Below are 24,238 nucleotides of genomic sequence, written 5' to 3' on the forward strand. Positions count from 1 at the left end.
GCAGTAACAAGGTAATTCATCTCACCAATTGGAAGCATGTTTTCTTTGGATTTAATTTAAAGTCTTAATGTGCTAATTTAGTGCCTCTTAAACCTGTTAAGTTATTACCTGTTCAGTTAGCAAAGAAAGATACATTGTCCTCCTGATGGTGTGTTTACATGTCACGTCTTTTCACTGTTAGCATTTTCATGTATTGCTTGCCATCATGATTAGTGGAAATATACGTGAATTAGATTCTAACTACCAGTTGCTTGCCATTTTCATATACATGCAGTCAGCAACCCTGGAAAGTCTGAAGCTATCAGTTGATTTTGTGGATGCATAGTTGGAAAGTGTCGATGTTGTTTAGATGTTATGGAGACTGTGGATCTTTTGAATTACTAATCTTTATCTTTTGAATTGTGTTTAAGAATGTTATGAATTTGGATTGTGTATGGAATGGGAATGTATGTAGCCAGTTAGAAGAAATCAAAAATCTTTAAACTATGTTTTTTTTTCTTAGATTTGAACTGTCAGTTTCCTGAAACTGACATAGCAGCCGGTTAACCGATATCCACTGGAATAAACCGAAACCAGCTAGAACCATTAAGAAACCGAACCAATGGTTAATGGATTGGTTTGGTTCATATTTTAAGAAACCGATAGTATTGGTTTCGGTTTTGGTTTGGCTAAAAACCGAACCAAAACCGACCATGAACAGCCCTACTAATAGGCTTACACATGTAAACGTCGCCAAATCACCGAGGCAAAAGAGGGTAAATTAGTAAATGCAGACCAATATTAGTCCTGTCCACACTCTTCAGTAGGGTTGAACATGTTGTCGGTTAACCGTTGGAAACCGACCGAACCAGACCAATAAGAAAGAAACCGAACCAAACCATTTATATTTGGATTGGTATGGTAAAAAAAGTTGAAAAACCGACATTACTGGTTTGGTTTTGGTTTGACCTGAAAACCGAACCAAAAACCATTGGGGAACCGATTAATTTTTAAACTTAGTTTCTACCGTCGATTTAAAAGTATTAGATTCTACCCATTGATTTAGAGGATAAATAGAAACCCTAAATCTAATATTTCATTATGATACTCTCCCTCTTTCTCTTTCTCTCAGTCGCCTCCCTTCTCCACCCCCAACTACAGCTGCTGCTACTCGACTTTTTTCTTCCCGTCTTCCTTTTTTTTTATTTGTCAATAACTAAATTAAGATATATTATATATCTTCTTTTGATCTCTAGAATTAGAGTAAGCTTTAACTATTCTTGATTTTTTTTTTGGCTGTATATTTGTGTAAACCAATACTATCGGCAACTACGATTTTTTTATCTGTAAATTTGTGTATTTTTTTTTGGTTTGACATAATTATTGGTTAACCAAAAACCACTGGGACAAACCGAAACCAACTGGAACCATTTGGAAACCGAACCAATGGTTAATGGATTGGTTTGGTTTAGATTTTTAGAAACCAATAATATTGGTTTCGGTTTTGGTTTGGCTAGAAACCGAACCAAAACCGACCATGAACAGCCCTAGTCAGGGAACATGGAGTGTTACCAACGTCCTGAAGGCGTTTAGCCCTCTCAACATTTATGTATGGAGAGTCGCCTGAATCTATACACGGTTTATCTACATAGTCAGGGAACAGTGAGTGTCACCGACGTCCTGAAGGTTTTTTTCCCTCTCAACAAACAATTATGTAGGAGGACCGCCCAATCGTTCTTCTATGTAGAGGTGGGTCTCTCTATGTAGTCAGGGAACAACGAGTGTCACCGACATCCTGAAGGAGTTAAGTTCTCAATCATACGGAGAACCGGCCAATTATGTTATTCTACATAGAGGTCATGATGAAATGAGCAATATCGAACGCTCCGGGGAGGCCTTTAGAGTGATATATGCATCATGGCTTGTAAAATATGAATCGTCACATGCGTTCCTGAAGTCGTGTCAGAAACATGAAGTATCATGATTTTACGATTATGGCCTTTGTTGAAAATCCACCATCAACAGGCTCGAAATGTATCTTAAAGGTTGAATGTGTCGTCCTTCAACCAGTTAGAAACAATGCAAAGACACCGCAAGAAAAGATCATTAAAACGACGTCACCCTTGCTTCTACGTGTTGCTTCCAATGTGTTGTAAACAAAAAGCTTCCCAATCCCAAAATTACCATTTAATAAGAACGTTTTACTAAGATTATTCGCTACTGAATCTGTTATTGTCTCAAATGCATTTCTTTGTTTTGTATTGAATTTATCCACATTCGAATCCACCACTGATTTTTGAATCTCAAACTACAATTGTCTTTACTCCCTATAGTAATTGATTTCCAACAATTCGGCTCCAGTCACCGGTGTGTTGGGGCATTCCAAGATCCTGAACTATTTTCTCCATGAGGTAAAGACTGTAATCAAGAACTTGCTCCTCCATTGGATTCTTAATTCCGCATTGTCTTTTGATCCTAAATGGTAAATCATCACATATATCCTTCCCATACCTCTCCCATATAACTTCTGGTCATGTAGGACTGCACTTGGTTAGTATTATACCAAACAGTTGTCGCAGATGATGCCCAGCTTTGATTACGACAGATTCTTTCAAGTATTTATCAAATTCTCCATCATCTTGCAAAAAATTTAGTGCAATACTGGCAGACTTGAAAGTCCGGTGGAACTGTTGAACACCACTCTTCATCGTAGTTCTCAAGTGCTTAAACGACCTTGCCCCCGCTACTAACGTAAGCAAAAACCTCATGTGATACAGTTTGCCACTATTTTGGGAGACAAAATACATTCTCGGAATAAAAAATCCTTTCTGTCGAGGATACCACTTCTTATTTGAAAAAATGACATGATACCCATAACATGTTTATTTTCAGAAACATAATTCAAATAGATATGCAAAAACATGCAAATAAGCACATGCAATGATGATCATTTCATTAACTATTACCACAATCAGATTATTACCGAAATCATTTTAGTAACTGATAGCAATGTAACGGAAGAAGGAAATGGACGTGTAAACTGAAGACCGTATCTTACCCGACCATACAAACTTCTGCGCGAAGTCTTGGTAGGTTTATGCCTTATCTTTTGGATTTAACCAGTAATATTCAGAAACTTTAGAATATGTCCCTTATATATTACTTAAAAAGCAAAAGAGAAAATCATCATTAGGTCTATCCACGATTAGGCTGCATAGTATCTGGTCTACTAATAATACCATTGTTTCAATATGCAATTTAATCAGTTTTGAAATGTAAATGATAAATGAATTTCCTAGTATAGATAACTGCAGAACTTAGTCATTATCATTTCTCGCAGAAATAAAGCTAATACATGAAATATCATATGTAACGTTATTCATAGTGTGATCTCGAATTTCTAGAAACAATATGTAATTTGGCTACTATGAATCCATAATTGCCATTAGTATGAGTTGTGGGGTTCCCTAACCATGCCACTACATTTGAATCATTCGCCTAGACTTGATTAAAGGTTTATACATGGCATGACTGGATTTGGTTTAGTTTACATAATTAACATCTAAAGTTGTGCAAGAAGAGAAACTAAAAAGTTAACACGATGCAAGAGAGAGGCAACAGAGAAAACATGATATAAAAATCAGGCAGAAAGACATAAGACGTGAGAATATGCATTATATAGACAAATTTTAAACAAACATGTTGTAGTCAAAATACCCCATAAACATGGTTATTACATTTTCTTCCTTATCCTGAATTACTTCGACAGGATCATCTGGATCATAAATAACACGCTGCTTGCTTGGAAGATGTATTGCTATCCGTTGTACTTTGAGCTTCTCTTTGTGTGGAAAATTTATTCCTTATCCTGAATACCCCATCAACGTGGTTACTACATTTACTGCCTTATCCTGAATTACTTCGATGAGATCATCTGGATCGTAAATAACATGCTGCTTTCCCTGAAGATGTACTGCTATCCTATGTACTTTGGGCTTCTCTTTGTGTAGACAATTTCCAAGTAATCGCCAAGCAGCCTCAAGTGCTCTTAGATACCTTGCATTCAGGTATTGAAGAATCTCGCCGGAGCCACCACCGGCAACCATAATCGTCAAGTCATGTCCTTTATAGATATACTTGTATATATATATTTCACGGCTCGGACGCTGGAGCAGACCTAGACATTGATATGGAAGTCAAACATCTTGGTAAGATGTGGATTGTAAGGGACCACATCCATATTAGTGTATGACTGGTTGCGATACCAGAAAACCTGGCCACCATCGCGTCGGTGGTAGACTTGATACCTATTCTCACTAATGGAAGTTGACTCTGCATATTGTTTAAGATAATCTTTGTTGCGCCTGCCACCGTCCATGCAACTTGGACTTGGTTTCTTAACACCACACGGTCCATGCACCATGCATCTCTGTATAGTCTGAAAAAGTTCTGGATCATTTATTTTCATCTGGGAATTCGGCACATACCATGTTATCCCCTTGCTCCGGGGTGTGTATTTTTTCTGCCTTGTCCTGAAAAATAAACATGTGCATATGCGGAAAACCCCTCTTCTGAAACTCTATTGTGTAAGCATATGCAACCACCATGCCAAACAATTTCTTCTCTTCTATTTATATTATTAGCGACTTATGTTGGAGCTCAAACACCCTTGCCACCAGATCAAGCCTATCGTGCGGTTGTTGGTTTTAAAACAGAACACTTGTAATTTCTTCCCAGCTCAGGTTTGCTTTCATGGTGAGGAATATATGATGGTTGTACCTTTTAGCAAAAAAAAAAAGTATATTAGCAATTTTTAACATTCAATTGATTAGAATCCAATCAACCTCTGATATGTGAGCTCTGTCATGTAAAACAGATATTCATATGCCTGGAGTTAAACATATCCAATCCACAAAAACGTGAAATGCAGCCAGCACATATCTAATTACTGAGGATAGTAAATTAAAGGTAAGACTCGCCAAAAACGCCATAATACATAACCCAAAATACACACGGAAAAAACCTGAAGTTATTACATGCAAGTATGAAAGTGTCACACATTATCTCATGTATGTCCCGTCATAATTGTGAACACTACCACGTGAAAGTATCAAGATACAAAATCTAACAACCTAATAAACAAAAGTATTATAAATAATAATCCATATTTTCTGCGAGGAACATGATAAGAAAGACCCATCTCAACAAAATTTGGATGCTAATTACTTCTTTAAACTTTAGTGGAAGGATGATTGGATTCTGATACACATTATTGGTGGGGTATGTCAGAATCGGTATGCATTTCTATTAGTTTCTAATTATTGGACTATGTTTCAGAGGGATAAAAAGTTCGTTATGCATTTCCGAATCAGGAACTTAGGCATTTAGTCTATCAACAAATTTTTCTTCTAACAAAAGGTAAATTCAGAAAATTACGAAACAACAAAAATGACTGAGATGATACTATCGTGGCAAGGAATACATATCAAGGCAAGTCTGGTTGTACCTGATGATGACCATTGAATCTTGATATATCTCGTACATGTGTCGAGGACCGCCTATGAATGTGGATGAGAGTATGAATGGTTGACCACGTTCTGCCGCTTTGTTTCCTGAAACCCCAAGGTCAGCAAGCCCTTTATAGTTTTGAACTCGTAAGTTAGGTTGATTTTTCCTAATCCACCGAAGGCGATTCTGTTCATTTTTTGCCCAAGCATCCACTATGAATTCCTGAAAGAGCATACCCGCTCTTAGTATCATCAACTACTCACCTCGCCCCTGAAATAATCTGTAGTTGTAACATTTCTTTATGTGATCCGTATATCTGTAGCCTTATCTAGATCGACATCCCAGTATACCATCCCAGGTTCCCATTCCAATTCACTATATGGGTACAAAAGAACGTAATGCAGAGGCAAATACGCTGGATGACACTGATTGATTCTCCACAAAGTACGACTTCCTTTCAGATGAAGTATTATGTCACGCGGTCGAAAATTGATGGTTTGTCCTTCTTCAGGCAATATAACAGTTATCTCATCTGTTGTGGGTAGGTTATTACGTCTCTGATCTGACCCTTTTTTGTATTGGATGGAAACATGGACATCATGCCCCCCCCCCCCCCCCCCGCTCATTGCTTTTTAATAATTCAAAATCCTGACTATATTTCTTCACAAAGTCATTGTTGGCAGATAGAACTTGTTTTATGATTTGAAGCACCATAATGTTTAACCTTGGGTTTAGCTCGAGCCGTTTTGATACTGTAGATCTAGGATTGTAAATGTACAGCTGTGAGTATGTGTGACTTTGCGGATTTTCAGGTAAGAGTGTTCCAGTTCTATGCCTTAGTTGACCATGTATAGTAAACAACGGTGGGAATGTTCAACACATCAAAGATCGAGTTCGGTCCAAACTCAAAAGAGATACATTTATAGGGGAATATAAAGAAAAAATAGCACCTCAAAGCAGTGGGTGAGTGAATAACATCAAAAAAATTATATAAATTAGCATCCAGTCCACGCAACATCAAAAACGAGTATATAAAAACAGCAGAAGTAAACTACATAAAGTACAATCACTTGTCCGACTATCATTTCTAACTTTAAGTTCATACGTATTCAATCCGCTAGACAAAAAAATCATCTATTCATACATACACTACATTCAAACTTTCTACATTGCTCAACTGCACTACTCTGCGATAAAAAATTGGTACTTGGCAATCAACAAACAAATCATCTACTCATACATGTAGTGAATCAAAAGTACATGTTCCATTGAGTTTCAGTTGTTTTAGTGTGCATCCCAGACTCGTGAATGCGTTTGACGTGTTGTACCTGTGTTGGTTTCATTGGTGGATGAGTCTGTTTTGTGAGGCCTAACATTTAGTTCAGGTTCTAACAGGATGCTATCGTGAAAGAATGACAGTGTGTAAATGTTTCTTACATATGAATATTTTCCCAGAAACTCTTTGCTACTTCATCAGTTCCTTCGAGTAACTCTATAAACTCTTCGAGTGGTACTCTCAAGTTTGGTAGTACGATCCTTCCCCCCAGGCAACATGTATCAAATGTTGGTTCTGTTAGTGTCTACTTGGTGAAATTTTCATACATGAAATGCATCGCTCCACAATGTATACATACCATGCCCATCTTATCAAGAAAATGCCGCACACCTTTCTTCTTCCTATTTGATACTATGGAATGTTTTCGACTTTGAGGTTGCTGGAGAAGTCTTGGGCTTCGGCGAAGAATGATTTTCTCAGTAACGCTGCAACTTGTACTGGCTCCGACTTCATGGTCATGTATAAATGGACATGCCTACTGATTCGGTTATCATCATCTGCCCCATCGTCACCATCACTTGTATCTCTGCAATGCACAAAAAGCAGGAATAGAAGAATGAATAGGTGTATTTGACATTAATTCCAATCTATAAATAGATTGTATACATACATCTCGTAATGCTCCCCGTAATCACCAGTGTCATAATCCATTGGATCATTGTTGTTTTTTTCTCCATTCATTGAACCGATGACTATGCTTTTCGATGTTCTTCTGTCAGGAACGTTGCTGTTCGCTCGGGGTCGTTTCTGTTTACCAAAAAAAGAAGAAGAAAAGTTTTGAGTTTCATAGCCCACAATCTTCGCAAGCGGGAAAAACAACACGAAATGCATAAATGAGAAGGCAATATTCTGGAGCAACCCATATCGATTAATGAGATCCTCGTATTTTTCAGAGTTTTTGTGAAAGTTATGGATTTCATTTAGTTTCATTTCAGTTTGTGATGGAACTATGCTTTACACACGTCTTTCATTTGGAAGAAGCGGTAGATATCTAGATCTTCGTGTAATTATCTTCTTGGTCCTTGTTCGGTGCATCTCATTTATCTTTTTATATCGTATTCACTTTTTAGGACGCTTACACGTGGCGGTCAGATATTTTACCTTCACAAATAACCTTATGGATCATCCACAAGGCCCCCCTCAAATTTGAAGAATATTATCCTGGATTTTGCGAAAGTATGGATGATAGATTTACTCGCAGTAGGGGTTTTTAGTCCGTAGGATGTGGTTCATCATAAAGATGCGGATGATTTTTGCGAGTTTCCCAATGATATCTAACTGGTGTCAACGGCCGTCAATAATATTGGGGCGTCACATTCCATTAGAGGGGCTTCAGCTAATAGGACAAAAAAGGGTCACCCAGAAGTAATATCAAAAACCTCTTATCTCAAATAATTTTGTAATGACCGAACAACCCTTTAGTTAATTTTAATTTAATTAATTTCTATAGTTGGAATCAATGTAAACCTGGACGTAAAACCAATTTCTACGGTTGGAATCAATCCAAACCTGTATATAAAATCAATTTCTACAGTTCGAATTAAAAGGAACCTGGACGTAAAACTACATGCAAATAAAATTCTATGGTTTAATCCAAACCTGGGCATAAAATCAATTTCTACGGTTGGAATCAATCCAAACCTGGATGTAAAACCAATTTCTACGGTTGGAATCAATCCAAACCTGGACGTAAAATCAATTTCTACGGTTGGAATTAAAAGGAACCTGGACGTAAAACTACATGCAAATAAAATTCTACGGTTTAATCCAAACTTGGGCGTAAAATCAATTTCTACGGTTGGAATCAATCCAAACCTGGACGTAAAACCAATTTCTACGGTTGGAATCAATCCAAACCTGGACGTAAAGTCAATTTCTACGGTTGGAATTAAAAAGAAGCTGGACGTAAAACTACATGCAAATAAAATTCTACGGTTGGAATTAATCCAAACCTGGCCGTGATTTCTTCATAAACTAAAATTACGTCTAGAAAAGAAGCACCGAACTTAGACGTAGCACTAGCAGAAACATTACTGAAACGCTAATTTTACTTCAATTTCATTCAATCTAACCTATTTTAAGCACAAAAACGAGTAAACAAATATGGATTTGTTCGATTATTACCTTACATACACCATGGGTTTGTTCGATGATATGAATTCAAATGGATTTATCGTTGAAGAAGATGAAGAGAAAAAGGAGAGGAAGAAGAAGAGCAATTGAAATGTGAAGAATGAAGAATAGAAATTAGGCTTTGTTTATGTTTTTAAATTTTAATTTTAATTTGAAGATAGTTCGAACAGTTGTTATTGAATCAAAAGTACCCCATAACCAGATTTTTGGTCATTAAATATCCAAATGAAACCCCTCAATTGGATGGTGACGCCCCAATAGCTTTCTATACGTAACCTCTCTCTCAGCTCTTCATCATAATAACAGCAGAATATGGCCCATTAGGAATCATCCCCCATTGTGGCCAGACCTAATCTTTCCTCTCGAACGTATTTAAAAGCTGAAAATTTCCCTCCATTTCTTTGTCTCGTTATTCACTGTCCTCCTCCTCATTGGTGTAATGCAATTCACAGACAGAATTATTTACTCAAACTTAGAGAATCTCACCATGTTGTCTCTCCTTCACCACTCTCTTCTCGCTTCTAAATTGAATTACCAGTCCATATATGAAACCCTAGGTTACCTAAAACAACAAATTATTCACATTTCCGTCACGACGACTACGACTACAACGACAGCTATTCCAGTTCTTGATGGTCCGGTAGGTAGGTATACGGCCTAAAATAATTTTATGAATATTTCAATGACTATTTGAGTTGAAGTTTTCAATTTTTATTATTTAATGTATTTTTGGAATATACTTGTTGATAATTTTCTTGAATTTTGATTATGTCTCTGTATAGAAAGATTCTACTTATTTCAATCGATATCTTTAAAAGAAAAATCATGTTGTTAGAGACAATTTAGATCAATATGGGCATTGATAAAATCAAGGCAGATCGAATTACATCTTTTCTGCTCTTGATAATCATTCTATGTAGATTTTCATTGCAAGTACAATGCCAACTATTTGATAATTTGAATCAAACAAGTAATTCTAAGTTACCTCCACTGCTTGATGAGGATTTCAATCAAACAAGTAATTCTGAGTTAGTTCCACTACTTGATCAATACAATCGAACAAGAAATCCTGAGTTACTTCCATTAGTTACACCGCTGATTTACCAACGTCTGTCTGATCTCACAAGTGTTTTTCAAGGCGACGTTAGTTGTAAATAGGCTTTCTGTATCAAAGATCAGTGGGTTATTTTTTGTAAACTTTCTTCTTGACGAATTACTTCAATTAGTGTTTGATTGTTTTAATTTGGTGTTTAAGTGATTTTGTTTTGTTCCAGGGAGGCAGATTGGAATGGGGCATTTGATTTTAAGGCGGATTTGGATTTTTATCTTCTTGTATTGAGAAAACAAATGGTAGAATTGATTCTCTTGTGTCTTTTGCTAGAAAGATACTCTTATTACTTTGATTACATGAAAGGCACTACATTTTTATTGTTACAAAAGAGCAAACATCTATACTTTGTTAGTGAAAAGCAGACACAAGTCATTGCCTATATGCTTTACGGTGTATTATAGCAAAGCCGTGAATCTTTGGACCTCCCTCTTTGTACTCATTGTCTTTCTCAATGAATAGCAGGATTTAGGTATGCACTTTTTAAAGTAATTGAGGGTCATGTATAACTAACTGTCAGGGTCACTGGATGGTCGGATGTAAACCGTATAGATATGAAGTAGAACTTGTGACTGGCGAAAACTTGAGATGTTGAGCCATTTGCTGTATTTTCGGTTGAATGTGCTTTGTGTACAAGGGGGACTACTTCAACATCATTTTTTTTATTTTTTATTTAGTTTGTTGTTGTTGTCTCGCATTTGAAATCTGATAACAATTGGGTCAACAGGGGATATCACACAACGGCTATGTACAGCAGCAGAAACAAAATTTTACTTTAGTAGATTCCTCGCAAAGAACTACTTGAAACCTAATATTAATTGTAATGTGACCACTTGGAATGATGGCTGTGAACCTGGATGGGCTTGTAGAGTTGAATTTGATGATCTAGTTGATTTGAAAAATTCGAACGGCATGCCTACTAGAACTACCGCTTGTCAACCTTGTTGCGCGGGCTTCTTCTGTCCTCGTGGACTTACTTGTATGATACCTAAGTATTTGATCTGAGAATCCTATCTTTTTAAAGACTAAATGAACTTAGGTTTTGAGTTGAATGCTACAAAAGTACAAATCATATCAAAGTCAATGCCACAGAAGACCATTAATTTGTGATACAGCGTGAGAATTATATCAGTTTAAATTGGTTATTTTGTACTGTTTAGAAGTTTGTTATTTTATGCTATATCGAGGATGAATGATATTCACGAACTTATTTATTCGTTTTATTTTCATTGAAGCTTGCCCTTTAGGTTCCTATTGCCCACTTGCGGAACTCAATAAGACGACTAGCATGTGTGAACCGTAAGTTGATATTGTAGTTACTAAAAGTTTGTTTATCTCTTGTTCTTTTCTATATGTATTTTAGCTAATTTATGACTACAACTTACTGCAGATACAGTTACCAACTACCTCCAAAACAGCTAAACCATACTTGTGGGGGAGCAGATTCCTGGGCTGATATCAGTAGTAGTAGTGAGATGTTCTGTTCAGCAGGATCATATTGTCCCTCTACCACCAAAAAAGTACCTTGCAGTGATGGGTACTCCTACTTTTATCCCCAAACCCTGCACTCATCAGTCGCTTATGTAACTTTTGCGACTTTGTTGATAGATAATTGAAATCTAGGTTTACTCTGTTAGATGCCTTGATTTTGATTTAGTTCAGTCTCTTTTCGGCTTATATTGATTAATTTATTATCTTGTAAGAAACTTTGTTCCCTTATTCCTAATTCTTTCTGCTGGTGTTGTTCAGACATTACTGCCGTACAGGTTCAAGATCTGAAAAAAGTAAGTTTGTTTAGCTATTCTTAGACATATTGTTTGTAGCACTCAAGTTTAATACCACTAAAACGATCCAATACCTGGAGATTCTATTTATACCCCTTGGACTCGAGCAATTGTACAAAATTCTATCAAGACAAAGATCTTCAAGTAGAACATGTCCTTAAATTTACGCTGCGTTTGTGAAAGTTCAGACTAGAAGTAAAGGATTTTGCTTCCGGGCTTGACCTTTTAATGGCCCTTTTGCAGAGTGCTTCAAGTTGACTTCTTGCGACCCAAATACTGCAATACAGGGTCTCCGCTTACATGGTGCTATTCTTATTGTAAGTGCTGATAAAGTGATATTTTCTTTCCTCAATATAAGAAGTCTGCACATATGCTTGTACTCTTGAATATCGATCCTGCAGTTGCAACTGGTAAATATTGACACCTTCAATTGTCAACGTAGGCTGCATTGAGTGCTTTGTTGATCATTATCTATAACTGCTCTGATCACGTTCTCGCCATTCGTGAAAGAAGAAACGCTAGATCCAGGGAAGCTGCAGCAAGAAGTGTCCAGGGAACTGCACATGCGCTTAATAGGTGGAAGGCTGCAAGAGACGTTGCCAAAAAGCATGCACTTGGGCTGCAAAAATCATTATCAAGTACGCTTTCTTGTCAAAGGACAGCCAGACAACAACAGAAAATAATAATTCTGGGCAATGCTAAAAGTGAGCCCGATGAGGACGTAGATAGTTCACGGCATATCAGCTGAAGTCATCCAAATCAGAAAATAGAACGAAGAAGGGATCAGCAACCCCCACAGAGATTATAGATGATCTTGAAGGCAACTTTAACAGTAATCGAGATTTCAGTTTGGAGAATAGTCAAAAGCATGCACCGAAGGGGAAACACATGCATACTAACAGTCAAATTTTTAAGTATGTATATGAAAAAATTGAGAAGGAGAAAGCTCAGCAACAAGATAATAAGAAACTGACCTTTTCAGGTGTAATTAAAATGGCCACTCAGACAGAATTCAGGACCAGACCAACGATTGAGATTTCTTTCAGAGACCTAACCCTTACTTTGAAAGGTAAAAACAAACATCTCATGAGGTGTGTTACTGGAAAAATCATGCCTGGTCGCGTTTCGGCTGTCATGGGTCCATCCGGAGCTGGGAAAACGACATTTCTTAATGCTCTAGCTGGAAAAGCTACGGGATGCAAAAAGACGGGTCTTATTCTTATTAACGGAAACGATGAATCGATTCACTCGTATAAGAAAATCATTGGTTTTGTGCCACAAGATGATATTGTGCATGGGAATTTGACAGTAGAGGAGAATCTCATGTTCAGTGCCAAATGCAGGTATGCTTCATGTAGTTAACCTTGCATGATATAGTCATTCATGTTGTCATTGTAACATTTCACATTGCCTAAAGTGAATAGTTGCTCTGAAGTCTTTAAGGTTCGACTTGGACTTCACATGTAACCATGGCCTTGTAAAGAGTTGGACCTGAACTTGGAGGGCTCTCTCTAGAGCAAGTAGAACCTCATAAAGTGATCAAAGATGGGACTGTATTGCTGACTTGTGAATTGGGTCGTGACAGTCATGCTGGTTTTTCTTGAGTTATTACGCATCCCAATAGGGGATTCAAAAAGTTTGCTCTGCTACATTAAATTAACTTGCCGATTTCTATTCTAATTCTGCCAGCTTTTCTGATTATTGAAGGCTATCAGCTGACATGCCGAAAGCGGATAAGGTTCTGATTATTGAAAGAGTTATCGACTCCTTGGGGCTACAGCATGTAAGATGTTCCTTGGTTGGAACGATAGAGAACCGGGGAATTTCCGGAGGTCAGAGAAAACGAGTAAATGTTGGGCTGGAAATGGTTATGGAACCTTCGGTACTGATCTTAGATGAACCAACATCTGGTTTAGACAGTTCATCTTCCCAGTTGCTTCTAAGAGCACTTCCTGGTGAGGCAATTGAAGGGGTGAACATCTGTGCAGTAGTTCACCAACCCAGCTAACAATAAGACTTCACGCTTTTTTCATTTTGCTTCCTTTGTTTGTTCAGTTTTCCTCAGTGTTTTAGTGATCTGTAATTATCTTCTTCAGCTTTAGCCTGTTCAGGATGTTTGATGATCTCATACTTCTAGCAAAAGGTGGTTTTATAGTATATCATGGACCAGTAAAGGAAGTCGAAGAATATTTTGCAGGCTTCGGGGTCGTAGTTCCTGACCGGGTCAATCCACCAGATCACTTCATCGACCTGTTGGAGGGTATTGTACCAAGCACTAGCATAGACATGAAACAGCTGCCTCTCAGATGGATGCTTCACAAAGGATACCCAATACCCCCGGATATGCAACTCGATGCCGCAGATGTCGCTTCGTCATCAAGAGGTCCAGAGACGAGTGCTGATGTAGATGAAGATGAAGTTAGATCATTTGCTGGAGATATATGGGAGGATGTTAAGTGTAACGTTGAGATCCAACGGGATAACATACATCACAATTTCTTGATGTTGAAAGACTTGTCCAAACGTCGAACTCCTGGTGTATTTAAACAATACAAATACTATCTTGGGAGGTAAATACTGAATTCTCAGAGCTCTTTAATGTGCACAAACTATCCAGCCGAGTACATGTAAGAAGGAAATATCTTTTGTTTTTGCTGATTGGTCAGTCTGGAGTGATTATGAGCTGGTTCTTTTGCAGCATACAAGTTTAAATCTATTTTATTTGCTATGGCGTTTTGTAATTTTAACTTGCGTTAACTTTATTATTTCAATTCAGGATTAGCAAACAACGGTTGAGAGAATCTAAAATACAAGCTGTGGATTTTCTAATTTTATTTCTTGCTGGAACCTGCTTAGGATTACTTGCTAAAGTTAGTGATGAAAATTTCGGGGCAACAGGTTACACCTACACGGTAATAGCAGTTTGTAAGTAGCTGAACTCAAACCTCCTCAGACTCCTCTCTTTTATATTTCTTGCTGATGATCTATGTTCTTTCAATATTTGAATTTTACTCCATTTATACTTCCTCATTTGTTCGAAAATATTACTGCTGGTTTGCAGCTCTTCTATGCAAGATTGCTGCATTGAGATCCTTCTCAACCGATAAGTTAATTTATTGGAGAGAGAGTAGTTCTGGCATGAGCAGCCTGGCCTATTCTCTGTCAAAGGACACTGTTGATCATTTCAATACACTTGTAAAGCCTGTGGTGTATCTCTCCATGTTTTATTCTTCAACAACCCTAGGTCTTCGTTCATGGATTACTACATAGTTCTGGTATTTCTTGTGTACTGTGTTACTGGCATAGCCTATGTGTTTGCCATCTTTCTTGAACCTGGCTCAGCCCAGCTGGTACGCACTCTTTCCAGTTTGTAACATCCCTTTATTTGCCATTGCATGTTCCACCGGTATTAACAATCTGTATTTTCTTTTTTCCTTCTTCCAGTGGTCAGTTCTCGTTCCTGTTGTTTTGACTCTCGTCTCTACTCAGCAGACAACTGGATTTGTGAAGTTCATAGCAAATTTATGCTATCCAAAGTGGGTTTTGCAAGCATTTGTGATATCAAATGCTGAAAGGTGTACTGTAGTATTCAATTCTCCTAAATGTCTTTCCTGACGTTCTTCTGTAACTGAATTAGTATGGCTAACTATTTTGTTGTTTGACAGTTATTCTGGAGTTTGGCTGATAACACGTTGTGGTTCACTCATGAAAAGGGGCTATGATCTTCGCAATTGGAATCGCTCCATAATCGTTCTTTTCGTTTACGGTGCAGGTAGTCGCATAGTTGCTTATATCTTAATGGTCTCTTTCCAAAGAAAGTAAATAAATTCGTCGCTCTTAGCCTCTTATTTTTATGTAAAAGAGAAAAATTAGAAGAAAAGACAGCTTTTGAAGCTATTGTTGTGGTGTAACCCCACTCAAGAACATTGGTTATCACTTGTCACTCGATGATAACCTCACTTTAATCAGTAGAATAACACTGCCTGACTGGTTAAACCGAAGGTTCTGTAGTAATATTCTAACCCATACTAACACGTGTTTAGAACTTGAGTTGTTGAGCATATGAAATGGTTATGAGTTTGAGGAGACATATTTTATTAATACTATACTTGCTGTGGTTTGTATTCATATTATTTGAGATTAAAGCAACTCTGTTGAGAAAACCGTCCATGTCTTTCTCGTTTATATCCCAAACACGATGTTATGATCTCAGGATAAATGCAAGTGTCATGAAGAACAAGTTACAGTGGAAAGAAACACGAAGGAAATTTCACAGAACTGTACAATATTATCAAAATGGATTCCGAAAAATACATTTTAGACTTAAATTGTTCACCTATTTGATTGGTAATTACTCGGGAAGGATTATATCTCTCAACTCACTTGAATCTTCCTACTAGGCAGAGCATGTGTTGCTACTGAAATTGGCTTGTCAAACTTCTCCACCATGTCATGCTCTATTAGACACTGTAAATTCTAGAGTCTAGACACGTCATAGTCACATCTCCAAAAGCTGAAAATTTCCCTCCAACTTTTTCTTCATCTTGTCATCATCAATAGATGAAAATTTCGAAGAAGAATGAGCGTTCTAAGTTCTAACTGAGAGGATCTCATCATGAAATAAGATGAACCATATCGGTCCACTTATAAAACACTAAATTAGATGTCCTTACCATTCGTCATGGTAGGTATATGACAAAATTTCTTACTATTTGAATGACCATTTGAGTTGAAGTTATCAATTCTTCGGAGCTGTATTATTAAATGTAATTATTATGGAATTTACTTCGTAATCTACGACTTGATTTTTCAACCGAACCTTATTGTTTTAATAAGCAATTTGATTCTTTTTAATGTATACTCCGTATTATATACAGCGATTTTACCAGTCTAATCAAACACTTATGAGTTTTCTGTTTTGTTCTTGAGCTAATGCCAATCATTCTTATGGGCAGGGATAAGGTCTACGCCTGTCGAGTTACATCTTTTATAATCTTGATTATCATGTTATGTAGATTTCCGTGGCAAGTACAGTGTCAAAAACTTGCTGGATTGAATCATACAAGTCATCCTGATAAGTTATATCCACTACTTGTTGAGTTCAAACGAACACGTAATCCTGAGCTACTTCCGTTAGTTACAAAGCTAATATACCAACGTCTATCCAATCTCACAACCATCTTTCGCCGCGAAGTTAACCATAATTTGGCTTTCTGTATACAGGATCAGTGGGTTATCATTATTGAACTTTTTATCTTTTTCCGCATGTACTGATTAACTTTAATTGATTTCTACTTGTTTAATGACTTGCATGTGTCTAAAATATATAAGGAAGAAAGATTGGAATGCGGCATTTAGTTTTAAGGCGGATTTGGATTTCGTATCTTCTTGTATTGAAAGAACAGAAGGTAAAACCGATTCTCTTGTGTCTTTTGCAAGAAGAGTATGTACTTTGAAAACAGAACACTATTAACAATACATTCTTACTGGTAATACAACAGACCAGGGTCATGGTTTATACGTTCTAAGGTATATGTTAGGGGAGCTGTGGATTTTATTTCATCGTTTGTTATAACAATTTATCATTTTTCTCAGTGATAGCATGGATTAGTTTTGCACTTGATATAGTAGTAAACTATAGTCATGCTAAACTAACTACAAGGATCAACGGACGGTCGAACGTTAACCATGTATATGTTTCCTGTTGAGCCATTTTTAGTATTTTCGGCTGAAAGCGTGCTAGGATCCTTCGTCCCACATTGCGATGTTTATAGGGCACATGGGCATTCTCACCTTGTAGACTGTTTTATGAGATGAATTCTACCCATGGGTAATGGGTTCATAACAAATTGCTTCACATATAAGTGGGTCTATCTCAACAGCATTTGTTTTGTTTTGCTTGATATGCGTCTGTGTGTTTTTCTTGTAGCATTTGATTATTGATAACAATTGGATCAACAGGGGATATGACCCAGCGCCTCTGTACGGCAGCAGAAATAAAGTTTTACTTTCAGAGATATCTCATAACTAAGACTAAGAGTAACACCTACTTGAGACCTAATGTAAATTGTAATTTGACAACTTGGAATGCTGGCTGTGAACCTGGATGGGCCTGTAGAGTTGATTTTGATGATCTGGTCGATCTAAAGAATTTGAAAAAGATGCCCACTAGAGCTAGCAATTGTCACTCTTGTTGTGAGGGCTTCTTCTGTCCGCAGGGTCTTACATGTATGATACGTAAGTATTTGATGAACGAGTTTTTCTTCTTAATGCCAAAATGAACTCCCATTTTGTAATGAATGGCTAATCAAAAGTCAATGACGCAGAAAAAAACTATTAATTTGCTCAGTACAATTTTGTAAATTATGTTAGTTGAAGCTGTTTTATTTGTAGTCTTAGAAGTTTGCTGTTTTATAAGGAGGATAACAGTTACTAATTTTTTATCGTTGTTTGTTTATATTCATTGAAGCTTGCCCTTTAGGTTCCTATTGCCCACTTGCGGAACTAAATAAGACGACTAGCATGTGTGAGCCGTAAGTCTATAAATTGTACTATCTAACAAAAAGTGTGGTTATCTCATGTTTTCTTATGTATTGCTTTGAGCTGATAATGACTAACGTATATTGCAGGTACCAGTACCCATTACCTCATAAACAACTTGACCATACTTGTGGGGGAGCAGATTCTTGGGTTGATATTGCAAGTAGTAGTGAGATGTTCTGTTCAGCAGGATCATACTGTCCCACTACCACCAGAAAATTACCCTGCAGTGATGGGTATTTTTTCTCGAATCCCTGGCACTAATTAAATCACTTAGGGAACTTTCACTTTTTTTACTGATTGGATTCAGTTCCTTCTTGGTTTACCTCGATCCAATTATTTTCTTGCCTTGTTATCTTATTTACTAATTCTGATTTGTTGTTTTGTTCAGACATTACTGCCGTACAGGTTCTAGATCTGAAAAAAGTTAAGTTTCTTTACTCTTGAAAATTTGTTTAGTAGCATTTCAGTTACCACTAGAAGGATAAAATACCTGGAGGTGTCATTGCCTTATTCTTATTCTGCTTTCGATTATATCCTTTAGACTTTAGCACTTTACAACAATTTATAGTTTACAATATGTTGATGGTTCTATGATTTTAATACTCTTTACTACACATAATTTTAGACTGGAACTAAAGAATTTTGTTGCCACAGCTTGACCTTTTAATAGCCTTCTTGCAGAGTGCTTCAAGTTGACTTCTTGCAATCTGAATACTGCGACACAAGGTCTCCGCTTATACGGTGCTATTACTATAGTAAGTCTTGACATACCTAGCATTTTCTTCTTTCAAGACCATAAAGTCTGCAGATATTCTTGTAATCTTAGATAGTGATCCTACAGCTGCGACTGGTAGACAGTGATGCCTTTAATTGGCAATGTAGGTTGCATTGGGTGCTCTGCTGATTGTTTTCTATAACTGCGGTGCTTATGTTCTCACCATTCATGAAAAGAGAAACGCTAGATCTAGGGAAACTGCAGCCAGGAGTGTTAAGAAAACTACACATGCACGTATACATGAGCGTGAAGGGCGGAAGGCAGCAAGAGACGTTACCAAGAAGCATGCACTTGGACAGCAAAGATCATTACCACATACTTATGGTCAAACAGATGCCAGTGCCAGAAAACCGAAGGGTATCATAATTCTGGGCCAGTCTAGAACTGAGAGAGATGAGGGCGTAGACATTTCACGAACATCTCAGCAGAAATTATCTGACGAAGAAATAGCAAATAAGAAGATACCAACAAATTCCATGGGGAATGCGCACGATCTTGAGGCGAGCTTTAACAGTAATCAAAACTTTAGTACAGAGAGTAGTAAAACGCATACACCAATGGGGAAACACATGCATACTACTGTCCAAATTTTCAAGTATGTATATGGAAAAATTGAGAAGGAGAAAGCTCTACAACATGGAGACAAGCACTTGACCTTTTCTGGAGTAATTGAAATGGCTACCGAGATGCAAGTCATCATGAGCAGACCAATGATTAAAATTTCTTTCAGAGAACTAACTCTGACACTAAAAGGGAAAAACAAATTCCTCATGAGGTGTGTTACTGGAGAAATAAGACCTGGTCGTGTTTCTGCTGTCATGGGCCCATCTGCAGCTGGGAAAACGACATTTCTTAATGCTCTGGCAGGAAAAGCTACGGGGGCAAAAAGACAGGTCTTATTCTTATTAATGGAAAGAATGAATCCATCCATTCGTATAAGAAAATCATCGGTTTTGTGCCCCAAGATGATATCGTGCATGGGAATTTGACGGTAGAGGAGAATCTCATGTTCAGTGCCAATTGCAGGTATGCTACACACACTTATTCTTGCATGCAAATGTCAATTATTTTGTCATGGTATATGCTCCAATTGGGAAAATTTGAGATAAATGTCTGCCTTACTTCATGTAATTGAGCACAGCCATTTTTCTGATTACTGTAGGCTACCAGCTGACATGCCAAAAGCAGATAAGGTTCTGATTTTTGAAAGAGTTATCGACTCCTTGGGGCTACATCACGTAAGAGATTCCTTGGTTGGAACAGTAGAGAACCGGGGAATTTCCGGAGGTCAAAGAAAACGAGTAAATGTTGGAATGGAAATGGTTATGGAACCTTGGCTACTGATGTTAGATGAACCAACATCTGGGTTAGACAGTTCATCTTCCCAGTTGCTCTTAAGAGCACTTCGTCGTGAGGCACTTGAAGGGGTAAACATCTGTACGGTAGTTCACCAACCCAGGTAACGACAGGAATTTACATTTCTTGAGGATCATGGTCTTTCTTTGTGATTTCCTTTGTTTGTACATGCCTCCTAGTTTTAATGAACTATTATTGTCTTCTTCAGCTATGGTCTTTTCAAGATGTTTGATGATCTAATACTTCTAGCCAAAGGCGGTCTTATGGTATATAATGGACCAGTCAAGAAAGTGGAACAATATTTTGCAGGCCTTGGGGTCATCGTTCCTGATCGGGTAAATCCACCAGATTACTTCATCGACCTTTTGGAGGGTGTAGTACCAAGCACAAGCATAGACATAAAACAACTTCCTCTCAGATGGATGCTTCATAAAGGATACCCAATACCTTGGGATATGCAACTCGATGCTGAAGCAGCCACTTTTTCATTTAGAGGTCCAGATATGAGTACTGAGACAAAACACAATGCTGATGTAGGTGGAGCGGAAATGAGATCATTTGCTGGAGACTTTTCGGAGGATGTTAAGTCTAATGCTGAGATCAAATGGGGCAACTTTCATTACAATTCTTTGATATTGAAAGACTTGTCCAACCGCAAAACTCCTGGAGTATTTAAGCAGTACAGATACTATTTCGGGAGGTTAGTACTCAAGCATCATTGGTTTTTAGTTTGCCGACTTTCTGACTAATAAAATCTATGTTGCAACTTCTGCTGTTTTTGGCGTCTGAATGATATTGAGCTGTTCTTTCGCCGCATTAGCTCAAGTATAATATTTTTTTATCTGTTATTAGTTGTGTGATCATAACTAGTGTAAACTCTAATATCTTGCATCAGAGTGAGCAAACAGCGGTTGAGAGAATCCAAAATACATGCTGTGGATTTTCTAATCCTGTTTCTTGCTGGAGCCTGTTTAGCATTACTTGCTAAAGTGAGTGATGAAAATTTCGGGTTAACAGGTTATACCTACACAGTAATAGCAGTTTGTAAGTAGCAAAAGTCAATCCCCTCTGAACTACGAAGTTAATTTTCTCTGATTATATTCTGTTTGCTTACTCACTTCGAGATATTTCATTATTGCCAGCTCTATTATGCAAGATTGCTGCTTTGAGATCCTTCTCACCGGATAGGTTAATTTATTGGAGGGAGAGCAGTTCCGGCATGAGCAGCTTGGCTTATTTTCTATCAAAGGATACAGTTGATAATTTCAATACACTTGTAAAGCCTGTGGTTTATCTATCCATGTTTTATTTCTTCAACGACCCTAGGTCTTCGTTAATGGATTACTACACTGTTCTGGTCTCTCTTGTGTACTGTGTAACTGGTATAGCCTATGTCTTTTCCATCTTTCTCGAACCTGGAGCAGCCCAGCTAGTACATACTCTCTTCAAAAGTGTACAGTTCGAATTGAATAATATCCTTTTCAATTGTGATTTCAAGTTCCAGTAATAATCTTTCTTTTTCCTTCTTCCAGTAGTCAGTTCTCCTTCCAGTGGTTTTGACTCTCGTTTCGATTCAGCAGCCAACTAAATTTGTGAAGTTCATAGCAAACTTGTGCTATCCAAAGTGGGCTTTGCAAGCATTTGTAATATCGAATGCAAGAAGGTACACTGTGGCATTTGGTTTTCCTATATGCCTTTCCTATTGTGCTTACAGAACTTGACTAGTATTGCTCACTGTTTTGTTGTTTAACAGCTACTCTGGAGTTTGGCTGCTAACACGTTGTGCTTCACTCATGAAAACGGGCTATGATATTCACAATTGGAATCGTTCTATAATCATTCTTTTCCTATACGGTGCAGGTAGTCGCATATTGGCTTATATTTTAATGGTAACTTCCCGGAGGAAGTAAATCACAACCATCACCAGTCTTTTAGCCTCTTATGTGTTACTACTGTGAAAGAGAAAAAGGTAAAAGAAAAGAAAGAAACGATTACTCTAATTTGAAGCTATTGTTGTGGTGCAATCCCCTCGATAGAAAACGGCAGTCTGACCCGATGAAAATAGAGTTATGAGTTTAGGACTTATCTGCATCAAATGGTTGCTACTGTGGGGAGGACTGACGAGGAGACGCATTTTTTCGGAGATACTATATTTGTATCGATATTATTTGATTCGACATCGATGACAATCCTTGATTTTGTAGTTTCATTTTACGAGAAATAACTTTCTGTTGACAAAACATCAACTGTCGTCCATTCTGTTATTCTTAAACATGTGATATTTACTTTATTTAATGCGGGTCGGTTTGGCTCTCTTGACCTTGACCTTGACCTGGTCAAACAGCTCTAAGGTCCTTTTTTGAAACAAAAAAAAAAAAAAAAGCAGTGACTAAATATAACCTTTACTTAAGCTAATAATTATCACCCTTAACTAAACTCAATGTTTTTATTTAACCAAACCTAATGTGCGTAGCAAACACCTACCTTCACCATCCCAAAATAACTTAATTCTTTTTTATTTTTCTTTGTCTCCACGAAACAGTACAGGCCGAAGAATTGTGAATTCAAATACTCCCTCCATCCTAAATTATAAGTCCGCTTTGACTAAGTCAAGATATTAAGGAGATTGGAGGAGTGTATATATTCAAAAACGGGCACTTAGCTCAGCTGGTCATCCTCGTTTCTCAAAGTTTCATACGTTCTAGAAGGTCCCAGGTTCGAGCTCACAATGACGTAATATTGCATGAATTAACATGGAAGGTAGAGTTAGCTTGCTCCCCTTGTGACACAATCTCAGCTCCCCATCCGTTTCGACTCCTTTGGGTAGGTTACCCATGAAGCTCGCTGGTAGGCTAGCACATCAACTTGTTCAATTAATGTAGTAGTACGTTGTTGGAGCTTAGCTTGTTAGGCTTCCAACTAGTTAATGTAGTACTCTATATCTAATACTCCCTCCGTTTCAAAAAGGCTGTCCTCTATTCCATTTTCGTCTGTTTCAAAATTGTGTCCCGCTTCTATTTATAGCCATATTTTTCCAATCAACTCTCTAATATACTCTTAAACTTTTTATATTCATAAATTTATTTTTAACATGATACGATTTAATGTATTAAAGAAATCTATATAATTAAGAAAACAAATATATCTTTCATTCCTTTTAAGAGAATATATATTTGGCTCCAACAATTAAAGTTTATACTCCATAAATTTGATATCTTTTAATTTTCCTTTTATAGTTCGTATTTATATAAATTCTCCTAACAATTTCAGGTAGTTTTTATTGCTAGCATTTTTTTGTTAAAATAAAATAGGTAAGTAACGAAGGGTAGTCAAGTAAAATACTATGGTCTCCTTAATATTTTGATAAAGTCAAAGCAGACAGTCTTTTTGAAACGGAGGGAGTAATTTGTAGTTTAAAATTTTAAATAAAAGATATAAATAAAAAAATTAATGGATTGATTTAGTAGATTTGTTTCCTATTCAGTAAGATATCATTAAAGATTATAGATTGGTTATATTTAAAAATAATTTTATGGATTGATTTAGTAAATTTGTTTCCTATTCAGCAAGATATCATTAAAGATTATAGATTGGTCATGTTTAAAAATAATTTTATAATTATAAAAAATTGAAGGGTATATTTGAAAGTTTGACTAAAAAATATGACTATAGACAGAAATTGGCCAGTATTTTATGACAGACGAAAATAGAATGGA

The 24,238-nt window shown here is 37.0% G+C and overlaps 2 pseudogenes; both read left to right on the forward strand.

Annotated features, from left to right (window-relative positions):
- Nucleotides 1–9,808: 9,808 nt before the first annotated feature.
- LOC113295324 lies at nt 9,809–15,938 on the forward strand (annotated as a pseudogene).
- A 1,100-nt stretch (nt 15,939–17,038) lies between these two features.
- Nucleotides 17,039–22,770, forward strand: LOC113298613 (annotated as a pseudogene).
- The last annotated feature ends 1,468 nt before the right edge of the window (nt 22,771–24,238 follow it).

This window comes from Papaver somniferum, chromosome 7 (genome assembly GCF_003573695.1).
Source record: "Papaver somniferum cultivar HN1 chromosome 7, ASM357369v1, whole genome shotgun sequence".
Taxonomy (NCBI): domain Eukaryota; kingdom Viridiplantae; phylum Streptophyta; class Magnoliopsida; order Ranunculales; family Papaveraceae; genus Papaver; species Papaver somniferum.